The 18,884-nt window shown below is 46.7% G+C and overlaps 1 pseudogene; it reads left to right on the plus strand.

The window, feature by feature from the left end:
- Positions 1-552: 552 nt before the first annotated feature.
- LOC141042743 (protein FAR1-RELATED SEQUENCE 5-like) lies at positions 553-17,991 on the plus strand (annotated as a pseudogene).
- Positions 17,992-18,884: the final 893 nt, after the last annotated feature.

Genomic DNA, 18,884 nt, shown 5'->3' on the forward strand with positions numbered 1-18,884 from the left:
TGAATCCATGTATCCGCTCATCGCCAATCCTTCGATCAAGATCTTGTGCCTGCTGTTAGTTCGGCCTCTTTTTGCACAAACACGCCCGCCTCCAACCGTGTTTGCCCTGTCAGTTTTGTAAAATAAACCCCAGCGAGGGCAGCTCTCCCAGTTCACCACTTCCCAATCGTTTCCCAATCTCAGAGGAAGCCCGCGACCTGTATCCCAACGACGGCCACGGCGGCATGCATCTGCCCGATCAATCACGGCCACGGGTAATCGCCACAACGACCACGAAGGAATCCATCTCCCAACTCCCGATCAGCATGGTGGACAAGTCCTCCTTGCTGGATATAGCGCAACCAACAACCATGGCGATTTCTGCTGTCAGGGACAATGAATCTGCATCGACTTCGATGGCTAGAACCTGCTTGCCCTCGTTCCTCCCTAATTCATGTGGGGACCCTGAATTTTCCTCAGCATGTACCCATCAGGAAGCCCATCTCACTTGCACTGCTATGGCCACAAAAGCCGCTACAACTGCAGACAATGAACTGAATTTAAGTACGACACATGGAGCGTCAGGTAACAAATCAGAAAGAACTCTAATTGATTTGTGTACGTTGTAATGGATGAAAAATAAGTCTTTTGTGAAAATGTCTCTCTGTTATTTTTATGACTTGTTGCCGTGTTGCATGGAGTATACCAAGTTCCAGGAGCACCATTATATACTAAATTATGTATCAGATTACTTTGCTTCAGTCCTTTCCGTTAGCATTGTTGGTTGAATACAGATTGGGATGTACTACCTATGCCAATATTGTGTCATTTCTCCGGTTAATTTACAAGGCTTATCATGTACATGTGGGTGCAGCAATGGGATCAACAAATAGCTGGCAAATGCAGATGAGCAGAAAGGATTTAGTACACCCATAAAGAAAGCAAGTGTGCCTCTCTTTGTAAGTCAATTGCTTTCACTGACTATGGTTGTATTCAGTTCAGTATTTTGTTAATGTAGGTGCTTATTTATTCATTATTTATGTTCCAGTGCTCGTCTTTTATACCTGAGTGTGAAGATAATTCGAAGCCTAAAGTGGGGATGACATTTGAAGGACTGAAGGCTGTGGAGGAGTTCTACAAATCTTATGCACATCACTCTGGTTTTGGAGTTCGTATCAGACAACAAAAGAAGTTGGAAAATGAAGTAGTTCGTACTAAATGATACATGTGTAACAGAGAAGGATTCAAGTCAGAGAAGGGTAACATGATTGGCGATCCATCAAAGAAAAGGCGTAAGAACACGGACACAAGGTGTGGTTGTGATGCACATATCTTTGTGAAGTTGTGTGCTAATGATACCTACAAGATAGAATCATGGGTCGAGCACCATAGCCATGGTCTTGTGTCACCTGATAAGCGTCATTTGATCAGATCAAATCGTCGAGTTAGCGAGAGAGCAAAGAACACATTGTACACATGCAGCAAAGCAAGCATAGGCACCCGCCAGGCATACAGGCTCCGCCACGTCAACGAGGGTGGGTTTGCGGAGGCTGGATGCACAAAGAGAGACTTGCAAAACTACTACCGTGGCCTCAGATTAAAAATCAGGGATGCAGATGCACAAATGTTTGTGGCCCAGCTAGGTAGAAAGCAGGAAGTTAATTTAGCATTTTTCTATGACTTTGTTGTGAGTGATGAAGGAAAGTTGGTGTATGTGTTCTGGGCAGATGCCACAAGTAGGAAGAACTACAAACATTTCGGTAGTGTGGTATCCTTTGATTCTACATATACTACTAATCAGTATGACATGATCTTCGCACCATTTACAGGAGTTAATCATCACTTACAAAGTGTGTTCTTTGGTGCTGCATTCTTACTAAATGAGAAGAAAGAGTCATATATTTGGTTGTTTGACACCTTCCTGAGAGCAATGGGAGGTGTAGCGCCGAGACTCATCATAACCGATGAAGCTACTACCATCAAGCATGGAATTGATAAAGTTTTTCCAACCTCAGTACACAGATTGTGTGTAACGCCCACGATGCGGCTATATCTCCCACGTGTCGAGGCACGACTTAGAGGCATAACCGCATTGTAGGTATTGTCGCAAGAAGGGTCATCTTCACACAATCCCATGTAATGAACAAGAATGGGATAACGAGAGTTGGCTTACAATCGCCACTTCACACAATACATAAATAAATTCATACATCATCCAAAATACACACATAGACCGACTACGGTCAAATCCAAATGAAACGAAGATAACCCCAAATGCTAGTTCCCCGATCGTCCCAACTGGGCTCCACTACTGATCATCAGGAAACGGAACATAGTAACGACCACATTCCTCGTCGAACTCCCACTTGAGCACGGTTGCGTCATCTGCACTGGTATCGCCGGCACCTGCAACTGTTTTGGTAGAATCTGTGAGTCACGAGGACTCAGCAATCTCACACTCGCGAGATCAAGACTATTTAAGCTTATAGGAAGGATGGGGTAATGAGGTGGAGCTGCAGCAAGCACTAAGCATATATGGTGGCTAACATACGCAAATAAGAGCGAGAAGAGGAGCAACGCAACGGTCTCGAAGCTAGAAATGATCAAGAAGTGATCCTGAAACTACTTACGTTCATACATAACCCAGACCGTGTTCTCTTCCCGGACTCCGCCGTACAGAGACCATCACGGCTACGCACACGGTTGATGTATTTTAATTAAGTCAAGTGTCAAGTTCTCTACAACCGGACATTGACAAATTCCCATCTGCCTCATAACCGCGGGCACGACTTTCGAAAGATAATACCTGCAGGGGTGTCCCAACTTAGCCCATCACAAGCTCTCACGGTCAACGAAGGATATTCCTTCTCCCGGGAAGACCCGATCAGTCTCGGAATCCCGGTTTTACAAGACATTTCGACAATGGTAAAACAAGACCAGCAAAGCCGCCCGAATGTGCCGACAAATCCCGATAGGAGCTGCACATATCTCGTTCTCAGGGCACACCGGATGAGCAGTCCGTACAACTAAAACCAGGCCTCAAGTTTCCCTGAGGTGGCGCTGCAAAGGGCTCTAGTTAGGACTAGCACTCAGAGGAGCACTGGCCCGGGGGGTTAAATAAGATGACCCTCGGGCTCGCGAAAACCCAAGGGAAAAAGGCTTAGGTGGTAAATGGTAAAACCAAGGTTGGGCCTTGCTGGAGGAGTTTTATTCAAGGCGAACTGTCAAGGGGGTCCCATAAATCACCCAACCGCGTAAGGAACGCAAAATCAAGGAACATAACACCGGTATGACGGAAACTAGGGCGGCAAGGGTGGAACAAAACACCAGGCATAAGGCCGAGCCTTCCACCCTTTACCAAATATATAGATGCATTAATTAAATAAGAGATATTGTGATATCCCAAAATATCCATGTTCCAATCATGGAACCAACTTCAACTTCACCTGCAACTAGCAACGCTATAAGAAGGGCTGAGCAAAAGCGGTAACTTAGCCAAACAACGGTCTGCTAGGAAAGGATGGTTAGAGGCTTGACATGGCAATATGGGAGGAATGATATAGCAAGTGGTAGGTAGCGCAGCATAGCAATAGATCGAACAACTAGCAAAGCAAAGATAGAAGTGATTTCGAGGGTGTGGTCATCTTGCCTGCAAGGTTCTCAGAGTTGTCGAAAGCTTGATCCTCGTAAGCGTTCTCAACAGGTTCCTCGTTCACGAACTCGTCTCCCGGCTCTACCCAAAGCAAGAACACAAGCAAAGGACCAACAATCAATCACGGGAAATGCACAAGCAACATGATGCAATACATGCATGATATGCGAGATGTGATATGCGATGCATATGCGTGCTCCGGAAGGGAAAAGATGAACAAGGCATCAACTTGGCAAACCAATTATGCCTCTGGAAAGATGAGATGATTTCGGTCGAAATCGATATAAAGATCACCGGAAACGGATGCACGGTTTGCAAATGGCAAGCAAAACAAGAATGTCACAATTATGTGATTAACAGCATGATAGCACTTGGAATACATCAAGAAACTATGCTACAACACCACAACATAGCAACAAAGTATATGACAGTGATGTACTAAAGATGCTTGACAAAAGATGAACACTGAGCTAAGGCTAGATCACAATATAACAGGTTTAAATAAGCATGGCAAAAGTGCAAAAGATATCAGCTTCACAGACAGTGAAAATACTGGACATGGCATAAACAGTAGCAGGTAGCAATGTTTAGAGCAAACAATCAACATGCTACAGGAACTTATCATAGCAAAACAAGGCATGGCATCAATCTACAAAGCATTGCAAGAACAAGTTCATATCATGTATGGATCAACTACAACAACCTTGGCAAAATTGAATATCATGTTAACATTCTGCCAGGAACATTTTATAGCAAAAGTAGAGCAAGATTGAGACATGCTAGGGCACTCCATAATTGCCAACAGGGGCATGGATGGATATAGCACAACTATATGTCCAAAACATCCTTAATGAACATACTCAAAAGCAGCATGGATCTCACTGTAGCCACATGGATACCTGAGATCAAAATAACAGCAGGAAAAGACAGCAAAATCCTGTCCCTGAAAACAGAAACATCACGAGGCCTAGTTTGCATGCTTGTGCCAGTCACCACATATATCACAAAAATTCATGGCAAGCACCCCTGTAAAGATAGCATGGAATAGATCAAAACACATGTAGAGCTCATGCTCCTAAGATGCACACATCAGATGCAACAAAAATAACAAAACACCAAGTTCTGATAAGTAACAGCAGTAAACATCATATAGCACTCTTGCATCAGAGATTTTAGCACCCAGATGAACTCAAACGAGCATGGCACAATGGTACAAAATGAAGAGCATCTCGTGATGAACATTTCTATATAACATGCTCATGAAACGGAGCAGTATGCAAGGAGATATGACTGGTCAAAGGAGGCAACATAATATAATAGCAAAAGGACTTGGAGGAATTTTCGGGGTCAACCTCTCAGATCTAGGGTTCTTCGCACGCGAACTGAGGACCGTCGGGGTAGTCGGCGGAGTTGGAGTGCGCGGCGACCGAAGACGGAGGTAGATGGCCGGAGAATAGCTCGGGGGAGGTCGGGCCCGCCAGATCTGGGACGGCGCCGGCAGGACGGCGAACGGGGCGGCGACGCGTGGAGGCGCGGAGGCGGACGGAGGCGGCGACCGGGGCGACGCGGGCGGCGGGGAGGCGCTCGGGGCGCGGGCGGCTCAGGCGGCGAGGAGCCGCGGGAGGCGCGGGGCGGCGACGGGCTCGCGGGCTGGCGGCGGTGGTCTGCCACGTGGCAGCACGGGACTGGTGCGGGCGCGGCGGCGGGTTCGTCCGGCGCGGACCGGACGCGTCCATCGGCGGAGAGGGAGCGGGCTAGGGTTTCGGGACCCGGATTTGGAGGAGGGTGCACATATTTATAGCTAGAGGGAGCTAGGAGACTCCAAATGGGGTGTAATTTTCGCCCACACGATCGTGATCGAACGACGGAGAGCATGGAAGTGACTTAGATTGGTTATTGGGCTGTTTTGGAGGGGTGTTTGGCTGCAACACACAAAAGGCCTTTGCGGTTGCCCGGTTAACTGTTGGAGCATCAAACGACCTCCAAATGGAACGAAACTTGACAGGTGGTCTACCGGTGGTATACCAAGGCCACTTGTCAAGACTCGGTCCACTCCGAGAACGTTTAACACCCGCTCATGAAAAGAGACAAGAGGGGTGCGCCGGTGCATGTGGGAGTGTCGGATTGCAAAACGGACAACGGGAAAAATGCTCGGACGCATGAGACGAATACGTATGCAAATGAGATGCACATGATGACATGATATGAAATGCAAGACATGGACAAAATGCAAAACGAAGACAGAACCCAACCACGGAGGGAATATCATAACACATAGCCGAAAATGGCAAGAGTTGGAGTTACAAATATGGAAAGTCACATCCGGGGTGTTACAACACTCCACCACTACGAGAGGATCTCGTCCCGAGATCTAGGACTGAAAGAACTCCGGATATTCGGAACGGAGGTGGTCCTCGCGCTCCCAGGTGGCTTCTCGGTTGAAATGGTGTGACCACTTCACTTTCAGGAATTTGATTGACTTGTTGCGAGTCTTGCGCTCAGTTTCTTCAGGAATAGCAACAGGGTGCTCATGATAAGACAGATCTTCTTGGAGATCAATCTCTTCGAAGTTGATGGTGCGCTCAGGAGTCTTGAAGCACTTGCGAAGCTGTGACACGTGGAACACATCGTGCACGTTCGCGAAGTTGGAGGGAAGCTCAAGTTGATAGGCGAGGTCGCCTCTTTTGCCAATGATCTTGAAGGGACTCACGTATCTAGGGGGCAAGCTTCCCTTTGATACCGAAGCGACGAGTGCCTTTCATTGGAGAGACACAGTGGTAGACATGGTCTCCGATTTCAAAAGCCACATGACGGTGCTTTCTATCATAGTAACTCTTCTGGCGCGATTGCGCGGCTTTGAGATTTTCACGGATGACTTTACACATTTCTTCAGCCTCTGTGATTAAGTCATTGCCAAGAAGTTGGCGTTCACTGGTCTCTGACCAATTGAGAGGAGTACGGCACTTTCTGCCATAGAGAATTTTGAATGGGGCCTTGCCCGAACTCGCTTGGAAGCTGTGTTGTAGGAGAACTCGGCATATGGGAGGCAATCTTCCCACTTCATGCCAAAGGAAATGACACAAGCCCTGAGCATGTCTTCAAGGATTTGATTGACTCGCTCGACTTGGCCACTAGTTTGAGGATGGAAAGCTGTGCTGAAGCGAATGTTGGTGCCCATGACCTTCTGAAAGGAGTCCCAGAACTTAGAAGTGAAGATGCTTCCACGATCCGAAGATATCAATTGTGGAATGCCATGCAAGGAGACAATCCTGGAGGTGTATAGCTCTGCCAACTGAGCTGCTGTGATAGATTCTTTGATTGGAAGGAAATGAGCCACTTTTGTAAGCTTGTCGATGACAACGAAGATAGCATCATTTCCACGCTTGGACTTAGGAAATCCAGTCACGAAGTCCATTTTGATATGATCAAACTTCCATTCTGGAATAGCAAGAGGTTGGAGGAGACCAGCTGGTCGTTGGTGTTCTGCTTTCACCCTTCGACAGACATCACATTCGTTCACGAATTGAGCGATTTCTCGCTTCATTCGAGTCCACCAATACGACTGCTTGAGGTCATGGTACATCTTCATACTTCCAGGATGAATGGAAAGAAGAGAATTGTGCGCTTCGTTCATTATGACCCTCCTTAGATCACCTTTAGGAACCACAATCCGGTCCTCGAAGAATAAAGTGTCTTTGTCATCAATGCGATAGCACTTGTATTTGGAAATGCCCTTGTCGATACCACGTTTCACCTTCTTCACCATGACATCAAGAAGTTGTGCCTCACGAATTTGATCTTCTAAAGTAGGAGAGACTAGGAGGTTGGCAAGAAAGCCTTGAGGAACAACTTGGAGATTGAGTTTGCGGAAAGCTTCGCAAAGATCCGGTTGAAAGGGCTTGAGAATTAAGCTGTTGCAGTAAGCCTTCCTGCTCAAAGCATCTGCAATGACATTGGCCTTGCCTGGAGTATATTCAATACTCGAATTGTACTCTTGAATCATTTCGACCCATCGAGTTTGCCTGAGGTTGAGGTTGGGCTGAGTGAAGATGTACTTGAGACTCTTGTGATCGGTGAATATGTCCACTTTCCTTCCCAACAAGAGATGTCTCCATGTTATTAATGCATGGACAACTGCCGCCAACTTAAGATCGTGAGTGGGGTAGTTCTTCGTTGGGCTTCAACTGACGAGAGGTATAGGCCACAACTTTCTTCTCTTGCATTAGCACAGCACCGAGACCTTGAAGAGAAGCATCACAGAAGACTTCGAATGGCTTGGATTCGTCAGGAGGAGTCAAGACAGGAGCTGTGACGAGTTTCTCTTTGAGAGTGTTGAAAGCAACGTCACACTCAGGAGTCCAGACATACTTGACATGCTTTTGGAGGAGGTTGGAAAGAGGCTTTGCAATCTTAGAGAAATTCTCAACGAATCTTCGGCAATAGCTTGCAAGACCAAGAAAACTGCGGAGCTGCTTGACATTCTGAGGAGGTTCCCAATTCACAATTGCAGACACCTTCTCGGGATTAACAGCGATGCCCTTGGCAGAGATGATATGACCAAGGTAAAGAACTTCATCAAGCCAAAACTCACATTTGGAAAACTTCGCATAGAATTGATACTCTCTGAGCTTGTCGAGCACCAATCGCAAATGTTTGGCATGATCCTTCTTATTCTTGGAGAAGACCAAGATATCATCGAGATACACCAGCACGAACTCATTGGTATAGGGGTTGAAGATGAAGTTCAGCATTCGAGAGAATGTTGGAGGACCATTGACAAGGCCGAAAGACATGACAGTATATTCATAAGAACCAAAACTTGTTCTGAATGCTGTCTTGGGAATATCTTCTTCACGAATGCGAATCTGATGATAACCCATACGAAGGTCAAGCTTGGAGAAGACTTTAGCACCTTTAAGTTGCTCGAATAGCTCATTGATGTTGGGAAGTGGATACTTGTTCTTGATTGTCTTCTTGTTCAATGGACGGTAGTTGACACAAAGTCGGTCTGTGCCATCCTTCTTCTGGACAAAAAGAACACCACAACCCCATGGAGATGAACTCGGTCTGATCAGACCCAAACGCTCTTGTTCATCGAGCTGTTTCTTCAATTCTTTCAGCTCCTTGGGTCCAAGCTTGTAAGGACGCTTGCAAACGGGTTTAGTGCCAGGCCCAAGATCGATAATGAATTCGACTGGCCGGTGAGGAGGCATACCTGGAAGCTCTTCCGGAAAAACATCTTGGTACTCACAAACGACTGGAATCTGAGAGATTGCGTCTAGCTTGCCCTTCTCATTGAGAGAAAATAACCGAATGGTCTCATCACGAGCGGCATAGATGATCACATCCTCAGAAGAATGCGTCAATTGAATTTCCCTGGCAGCACAATCAAGTTGAGCCTTGTGCTTAGAAAGCCAGTCCATCCTGAGAATTAGATCAATATCCGAGTCACCAAGAACAATTGGAGAAGACAGAAATTTATAATCACCCATCTTGATAACGGAATCCCGAACGAATACTCGAGAAGTCATTTGCCGAGCCGGGGAAACAATAGACAATGGACTCGACAATACTTGAGTAACCAAATCATGCATAGCCACAAAAGGTCTTGAAATGAAAGAATGCGATGCACCAGTATCAAATAAGACTTTTGCAGGAATATCATTAACTGGGAGATTACCCATTATCACATCAGTAGATTCCTCTGCTTGAGCTGCATTCATCATGTTCACCTTTGCAGACTTGGGATTATGCTTGACCACTGCAGCGGAAGGCGCCTTTGGTTGAAACACTTGTTAGCATAGTGACCTTTCTGCTGACATTTGTTGCAAGTCACCTCTGAGAGCGGACGATGATAAGGAGCATTAGACCTTGGAGCTTGATTCCGAGACTTGTTCTGATAGCCAGGGTTGGGTGGGTGGGAAGATCCATGGCCACCTTTGTTCTTCTGCTGGAAAGGCTGACGAAACGGAGGAGGTGGAGGCAACCAGAACTTCTGTTGCTTAGCAGCCACTAGTGAGGAAGAAGAAGACTGAACTGCGTCCCTGACTCTCTTCTTAGAAGCCTCACACTTGAGCTGAGCAGCTTCTTGCTTCAGTGCCGGCGCAAAAAGCACGAGAGGTAATTGTAGATCTTCTCTAAGGACACCTCTGAATTGATAGATCATACTCTTTTCATCAAGAACGTCTTGCTTAGCGAAGCGAGCGAGTTTCTGAAACTGGGTATTGTATTGATACACGGACATGCTGCCTTGCTTGAGATTGCGGAACTCCTCACGCTTGCTCTCAACAACACTTTGTGGAATGTGGTGAGCTTTGAAGTCTCGGCGGAAATCATCCCAGGTAATCACACGACCTCCTCTGGAATCTTTGTATTGTTGATACCACTCGGCAGCTTGATCCTTGAGTTGAAAAGAAGCAAACTTGACAAAGTCCTCAGGCCTCACATTGCTACATTCAAAATGCTTGTTGATGTCCACGAGCCAATCATCGGCGTCTGTGGCCTCGGCACAGTAGCTGAAAGACTTCGGCTGATTTGCGAGGAACTGGTTGAGGGTAGCGAAGTGAGGCTGATTGTTGCCTTGGCCTTGATTTCCTTGGTTGCCTTGCCCTTGGGTGCGCTCTTGCAAGAGTTGCAAAATCATCTGAGCATTGGCGTTGGTGGCTGCCATGATAGCTTGCCATGCCTCCGAAGGCGGAGGTGGCGGCGGAGGGTTCGCCTGACTTCCATCATTGCGTTCCGGATTCTGACGCGTTGGCGGAGCCATCCTGAAGAGGGTGACATCCGTTAGCATCTTGATAGACAAGTTGAATCAACAGATAGAAATTGCAACATATAGTCTTCACAATAAACATTCGAACAAAGATGAACAAATGAATTCCAGAGCTAACATCACATGTACATTAAGGTGAGAAGCCACTTGATAAGAAATTGATGAATGAAATAACAAGGTACGACTGGAACAAATAAGTGGTAAGGATTACCCAATCACAAACTAAATATCTGCAGGAAGAAATGCTAAGAGCTACTTGAATCCCACCTATAAACTCCCGAAACTTTCTGGTTATGCAATCTGGTGTTGGGGATACAGGGGACACAAAATATATCACCCAAACTAGCAATCCCTAGATCCAGCTGTATCCATCCGTCAACACATAACCAAGAAACCTTCGGAAATCGTGTACCTCAACCTTCGAAAAGCATCCGTTATACGAGTTATGGCAATACTCCCGAACTCCCGCCCCAGTACTGGGTGGCGTCGAGGTGATCTCACCAACAACTGCATAAAAGAGATTTTCGATGTCGGCGAAACTCAGGTATTCCAGAAGTGCAACGATAAAATTGTGATGACAACACCTCGGAGCTCAACTCCCCGGGACACTGCCACAACCCCTAAATGTCAGGAGGCACCAAGAACAATGTTCTCATCACAAAACCATCGGAACGATTCCAAGATTCCCGCATGATCCTAATTTTTTTTTGTGAAATTTGAGGAGAGAAAAGTCAGAACTTCTACGTCAGGAGGCCTCACCAGAGCGACGAAGGGATTGAGGAGTAAAAAGAATCCTACTCTCCGATATATAATCCGAAGACTCAAAACATTTTTGTTCTAGACTCAACAACGCCAGCGATTCGATCAAGCAGGGGGCTCCTAAGTCGGGGATGGCTCTGATTACCAACTTGTAACGCCCACGATGCGGCTGTATCTCCCACGTGTCGAGGCACGACTTAGAGGCATAACCGCATTGTAGGTATTGTCGCAAGAAGGGTCATCTTCACACAATCCCATGTAATGAACAAGAATGGGATAACGAGAGTTGGCTTACAATCGCCACTTCACACAATACATAAATAAATTCATACATCATCCAAAATACACACATAGACCGACTACGGTCAAATCCAAATGAAACGAAGATAACCCCAAATGCTAGTTCCCCGATCGTCCCAACTAGGCTCCACTACTGATCATCAGGAAACGAAACATAGTAACGACCACGTTCCTCGTCGAACTCCCACTTGAGCTCGGTTGCGTCATCTGCACTGGTATCGCCGGCACCTGCAACTGTTTTGGTAGAATCTGTGAGTCACGAGGACTCAGCAATCTCACACTCGCGAGATCAAGACTATTTAAGCTTATAGGAAGGATGGGGTAATGAGGTGGAGCTGCAGCAAGCACTAAACATATATGGTGGCTAACATACGCAAATAAGAGCGAGAAGAGGAGCAACGCAACGGTCTCGAAGCTAGAAATGATCAAGAAGTGATCCTGAAACTACTTACGTTCATACATAACCCAGACCGTGTTCTCTTCCCGGACTCCACCGAATAGAGACCATCACGGCTACGCACACGGTTGATGTATTTTAATTAAGTCAAGTGTCAAGTTCTCTACAACCGGACATTGACAAATTCCCATCTGCCTCATAACCGCGGGCACGACTTTCGAAAGATAATACCTGCAGGGGTGTCCCAACTTAGCCCATCACAAGCTCTCACGGTCAACGAAGGATATTCCTTCTCCCGGGAAGACCCGATCAGTCTCGGAATCCCGGTTTTACAAGACATTTCGACAATGGTAAAACAAGACCAGCAAAGCCGCCCGAATGTGCCGACAAATCCCGATAGGAGCTGCACATATCTCGTTCTCAGGGCACACCGGATGAGCAGTCCGTACAACTAAAACCAGGCCTCAAGTTTCCCCGAGGTGGCGCTGCAAAGGGCTCTAGTTAGGACTAGCACTCAGAGGAGCACTGGCCCGGGGGGTTAAATAAGATGACCCTCGGGCTCGCGAAAACCCAAGGGAAAAAGGCTTAGGTGGCAAATGGTAAAACCAAGGTTGGGCCTTGCTGGAGGAGTTTTATTCAAGGCGAACTGTCAAGGGGGTCCCATAAATCACCCAACCGCGTAAGGAACGCAAAATCAAGGAACATAACACCGGTATGACGGAAACTAGGGCGGCAAGGGTGGAACAAAACACCAGGCATAAGGCCGAGCCTTCCACCCTTTACCAAATATATAGATGCATTAATTAAATAAGAGATATTGTGATATCCCAAAATATCCATGTTCCAATCATGGAACCAACTTCAACTTCACCTGCAACTAGCAACGCTATAAGAAGGGCTGAGCAAAAGCGGTAACTTAGCCAAACAACGGTCTGCTAGGAAAGGATGGTTAGAGGCTTGACATGGCAATATGGGAGGAATGATATAGCAAGTGGTAGGTAGCGCAGCATAGCAATAGATCGAACAACTAGCAAAGCAAAGATAGAAGTGATTTCGAGGGTGTGGTCATCTTGCCTGCAAGGTTCTCAGAGTTGTCGAAAGCTTGATCCTCGTAAGCGTTCTCAACAGGTTCCTCGTTCACGAACTCGTCTCCCGGCTCTACCCAAAGCAAGAACACAAGCAAAGGACCAACAATCAATCACGGGAAATGCACAAGCAACATGATGCAATACATGCATGATATGCGAGATGTGATATGCGATGCATATGCGTGCTCCGGAAGGGAAAAGATGAACAAGGCATCAACTTGGCAAACCAATTATGCATCTGGAAAGATGAGATGATTTCGGTCGAAATCAATATAAAGATCACCGGAAACGGATGCACGGTTTGCAAATGGCAAGCAAAACAAGAATGGCACAATTATGTGATTAACAGCATGATAGCACTTGGAATACATCAAGAAACTATGCTACAACACCACAACATAGCAACAAAGCATATGACAGTGATGTACTAAAGATGCTTGACAAAAGATGAACACTGAGCTAAGGCTAGATCACAATATAACAGGTTTAAATAAGCATGGCAAAAGTGCAAAAGATATCAGCTTCACAGACAGTGAAAATACTGGACATGGCATAAACAGTAGCAGGTAGCAATGTTTAGAGCAAACAATCAACATGCTACAAGAACTTATCATAGCAAAACAAGGCATGGCATCAATCTACTAAATGCATAGAACAAAAGTCCCTTACTAACCGTGAGCAAAAAAAGGCACAGAAGATATGATGGCACCCATGTAAACATAGCAAGTTTCGTTAACAGGTTTCAGACTCAGCAGAAAACAGAGCATGGCATTAACAGAATTATGAAGGCATCTTTGTGAGCTCGATTCACTCATCACAAAGCATTGCATGACAAACCAAGCATACCAACAGCAAGAAGACATGTTCATGAAACTAACCATGGCAAGAACCAGTTTATATCATGTATGGATCAACTACAACAACCTTGGCAAAATTGAATATCATGTTAACATTCCGCCAGGAACATTTTATAGCAAAAGTAGAGCAAGATTGAGACATGCTAGGGCACTCCATAATTGCCAACAGGGGCATGGATGGATATAGCACAACTATATGTCCAAAACATCCTTAATGAACATACTCAAAAGAAGCATGGATCTCACTGTAGCCACATGGATACATGACATCAAAATAACAGCAGGAAAAGACTGCAAAATCCTGTCCCTGAAAACAGAAACATCACGAGGCCTAGTTTGCATGCTTGTGCTAGTCACCACATAGATCACAAAAATTCATGGCAAGCACCCCTGTAAAGATAGCATGGAATAGATCAAAACACATGTAGAGCTCATGCTCCTAAGATGCACACATCAAATGCAACAAAAATAACAAAACACCAAGTTCTGATAAGTAACAGCAGTAAACATCATATAGCACTCTTGCATCAGAGATTTTAGGACCCAGATGAACTCAAACGAGCATGGCACAATGGTACAAAATGAAGAGCATCTCGTGATGAACATTTCTATATAACATGCTCATGAAACAGAGCAGTATGCAAGGAGATATGACTGGTCAAAGGAGGCAACATAATATAACAGCAAAAGGACTTGGAGGAATTTTCGGGGTCAACCTCTCAGATCTAGGGTTCTTCGCACGCGAACCGAGGACCGTCGGGGTAGTCGCCGGAGTTGGAGTGCGCGGCGACCGAAGACGGAGGGAGATGGCCGGAGAAGAGCTCGGGGGAGGTCGGGCCCGCCGGATCTGGGACGGCGAACGGGGCGGCGAGGCGTGGAGGCGCGGAGGCGGACGGAGGCGGCGATCGGGGTGACGCGGGCGGCGGCGACCGGCGGGCCGAGGCGGCGGGGAGGCGCTCGGGGCGCAGGCGGCTCGGGCGGCGAGGAGCCGCGGGAGGCGCGGGGCGGTGACGGGCTTGGCGGGCCCGCCTCGGGCTCGCGGGCCGGCGGCGGTGGTCTGCCACGTGGCAGCACGGGACTGGTGCGGGCGCGGCGGCGGGTTCGTCCGGCGCGGACCGGACGCGTCCGGCGGCGGAGAGGGAGCGGGCTAGGGTTTCGGGACCCGGATTTGGAGGAGGGTGCACATATTTATAGCTAGAGGGAGCTAGGAGACTCCAAATGGGGTGTAGTTTTCGCCCACGCGATCGTGATCGAACGACGGAGAGCATGGAAGTGACTGAGATGGGTTATTGGGCTGTTTTGGAGGGGTGTTTGGCTACAACACACAAAAGGCCTTTGCGGTTGCCAGGGGGACTGTTGGAGCATCAAACGACCTCCAAATGGAACGAAACTTGACAGGTGGTCTACCGGTGGTATACCAAGGCCACTTGGCAAGACTCGGTCCACTTCGAGAACGTTTAACACCCGCTCACGAAAAGAGACAAGAGGGGTGCGCCGGTGCATGTGGGAGTGTCGGATTGCAAAACGGACAACGGGAAAAATGCTCGGACGCATGAGACGAACACGTATGCAAATGAGATGCACATGATGACATGATATCAACTGCAAGACATGGACAAAATGCAAAACGAAGACAGAACCCAACCACAGAGGGAATATCATAACACATAGCCAAAAATGGCAAGAGTTGGAGTTACAAATATGGAATGTCACATCCGGGGTGTTACATTGTGCATGTGGCATATAATGGAAAAACTTCCCGAGAAGATTGCACCCGTGATTAGAGAAGAATCTGAATTTTGGAAGAGGATGAACGCATGTGTATGGGGTTCAGAAACTGTAACCGAGTTTGAGTTAGAGTGGAATTCCATAATTTCAGACTTTGGGTTGGAGGATAATGAGTGGTTGACTAAAAGGTTTAGCCTTAGAGAGTCGTGGATACCAACCTATTTCATGGACATATCACTGGCAGGCATTCTGCGAACTACTTCAAGGTCCGAAAGTGCAAATTCATTTTCTAACCGATTCATTCATCGCAGGCTCACTTTTGTTGAGTTCTGGCTTAGATTTGAGACAGCTTTAGAATGTCAACGTCAAGAGGAGTTGATTGCAGACAATTCAAGCATCCATAGGACCCCCCAATTAGTGACACCATGGGCAATGGAGAGACAAGGTAGTGAAGTATTCACATATGAGGTGTTTGTGAAATTTCAGGAACAAGTTATTGCTGCAAGAGACCACTGTTGTGTTCAAGGAATTGCACAAGATGAGGGAATTAAGATAGTGACCTTCAAAACAGGTGCTAGTAGGGTAAGGGAGGTCCGATGTGACACGAAAACCATGATAGCTAACTGTTCATGTAAGTTATTTGAGTCACATGGAATCCCATGCCGCCATATTATGCAAGTGATGCGAACTGAAAATCAACAGGAGCTTCCAACCTTCTATATCATGGAAAGATGGCAGAAACGGTGTAAAAGGTATGAAAGTTATAATAATTACTACTATTATTTTTTTCCAAATCATATGGTTGACATCATTTTTTTGTAGTGAGAGTGTTTACGATGAACAAGGGAACCTTCTAGAAGAAAAGCCCGCCGACTCCTTGGATGCAGCTGCGAGGAAGAAGATTTCAATAGTGCGAAACAAGTTGGAAGATCTAATTCAAAGAGCCAAGCAATCAGATGAAGGCATGGACTTTTTGGTCTCAAGTGTTCTTAGCATTGAGGAGCCTCTGAACCAAATGGTTCCTAATGCAGTCAAGCACACTAGGCAAGAGGAATACGAGGCATTTATTGGTTGCAACATTCCTACTCAAATTGACATACACCCGCCAAATGATGCTCATTTGGTTGGGAGATGTAAAAGAATAAAAAGAGGAAAGGAAATGAATGTGGAAAAACAAAAGGAGAGGAACAAAGAAGCCAAGGCCAAGGTTGCACGCTTGTGCAAGACATGCAACCAAATAGGTTTTCATGATAGTCGCAATTGTCCAAGCAAAAAGGGTCAAGGAAAAGAAACCATGAATGTGCAAGACATGCTTCCAAATGGTTAATCATGATAGCCGCAACTCAGTAAAAGACACATGGCTTATTAATTCCATTTTGTTAGTTTTACTGAATTTTTCAATCTGTGTAATGGATGATAAGTTATTTTTATTCTCCAGCTTTTGTCTTATTTCTATCACATTGGATGTGTGTTTAATTCAATCTATGTAGTGGTCAGAACATGCTTTGAGTTCCAGTTGTGTCTGGTGCTTTGGAAGCTTGTTCTTGTTTATGTATTGTTCAAGAAAATTTGAGTGCGACAGAGGCACTATGTTTCCAAGGAGCAGCAACAGGCAATTTTATCCATGGATTCATTTGGGCTGCTAGCTACTGTTAGCCTGCATCATGTCCAGAAATTTTGAAGATACATCAGACTACCATCATTTGAGTTATATTGCATGATGCAGTATGTAAGGGGCACCTCAAATGCCAATAGGAACAGGTAATAAGAAATAGATGTGTGTTTCTTTAATTTCCATTCACAACTCTGAAGCTGTACAAGATTACAACTCTGAAGCTGTACACCCAACAACAGTTGCAGTCTACAAGATCACAATCCACATTCAGAAGCTCGTTTGCAAGTACTACATGCATACATCGAACAAGAAGAAGTAGCACAAGCATTCAGAAGCTCGGTGTGCAAGTAGTACAGGCATGCAGAGACTTGGTTGTCATTGCTCTCCAAGGGAGTCTACAGCAAGTCGCAGTACACTCCGTACTCTGCCAACGCTAGTCTGCAGTGTGTAAGTACAAGGTGCAGACGTTACGACCGTCGGTGGCGTCGGCGGCTGGGCCGGCAACGAGGTGAACAACTGCAGAGGTTGGGGCAGGCAGTTGCCTCGGCGGGGACCGCTGACGTGCTGGACGACCGCGGAGTCCAGAGGTTACGGCCGTCGGTGGCGTCGACGGCTGGGCCGGCGACAAGGTGGACGACTCCAGAGGTTGGGGAGGGCGGTTGACTCGGCGGCGGAGACCTCCGATGAGCTGTACAAGTGCAGAGGTTTGCCGGCGCCTGGACAGGACGAGCCAGATCGGCGGGGCCGTCGGGAGAGCAGCGTGGGCGGAAAGGTCGCGGGATTGATCGGGCAGATGCATGCCGCCGTGGCCGTCGTTGGGATACAGGTCGCGGGCTTCCTCTGAGAATGGGAAACGATTGGGGAGTGGTGAACTGGGAGAGCTGCCCTCGCTGGGCTTTATTTTGCAAAACTGACAGGGCAAACACGGTTGGAGGCGGGCGTGTTTGTGCAAAAAGAGGCCGAACTAACAGCAGGCACAAGATCTTGATCGAAGGATTGGCGATGAGCGGATACATGGATTCACGATGGATGCCGGATTCACGTGATACGACGCCCTGGATGTCGTTGGGGAAACAACGAGACATTGAGCTCATGCAGGAGGCCATGGAGCGAATCAGGTGCATTCAGGTCATCGCGCGTCAAGCTTTTTCTCACACCTGATCATATTGTGTTGGAGTATGTGAACTACTAGGTAGAACTGGGGCCACTTGCCCCCCGTCAGCTGCATTTTGTCTCTTGTTGGCTAGTTTCCCGGTGCACACAGTGTACTATGTTCCGGTTAGTGTTTGTAATTTTGTTGTGAACTTGTTCAGATGCTGCCTGTGGTGGGATTTATTAATTTATAACCGGATGTTTCTTGCGTCTTCGTTCTAAAAGAAAAGAGCTTACATGCTATGTGTCTTGGTCTTATTAATCACTCGCCCTCTGAATTTCGCTAGCGGGGTCACCACTAACCAACCATAGGTTTACATCTCAGTATGTGACTACATCCATACAAAACAGCCCGTAAGTGTAGCATTGTTCCTCCAATGATCTACATTGAGCACAATGACAAAACATGCAAAGTACTTTCTTTTTGCGGGAAGCCTTTGTATGTATACTATAGTCATAAATAGAAGCAACATCTTCTAACTTTCACCAAGCCTACATCGTCGTTAACCCACCCACACTTCCCCTGCTTCCATTGCCCTCCGCGTTCTCTAGCAGCATGCCCAAAACCCTCTTGTTACTGTCCCT

Source organism: Aegilops tauschii, chromosome 3 (assembly GCF_002575655.3).
Source record: "Aegilops tauschii subsp. strangulata cultivar AL8/78 chromosome 3, Aet v6.0, whole genome shotgun sequence".
In the NCBI taxonomy this organism is placed as follows: domain Eukaryota; kingdom Viridiplantae; phylum Streptophyta; class Magnoliopsida; order Poales; family Poaceae; genus Aegilops; species Aegilops tauschii.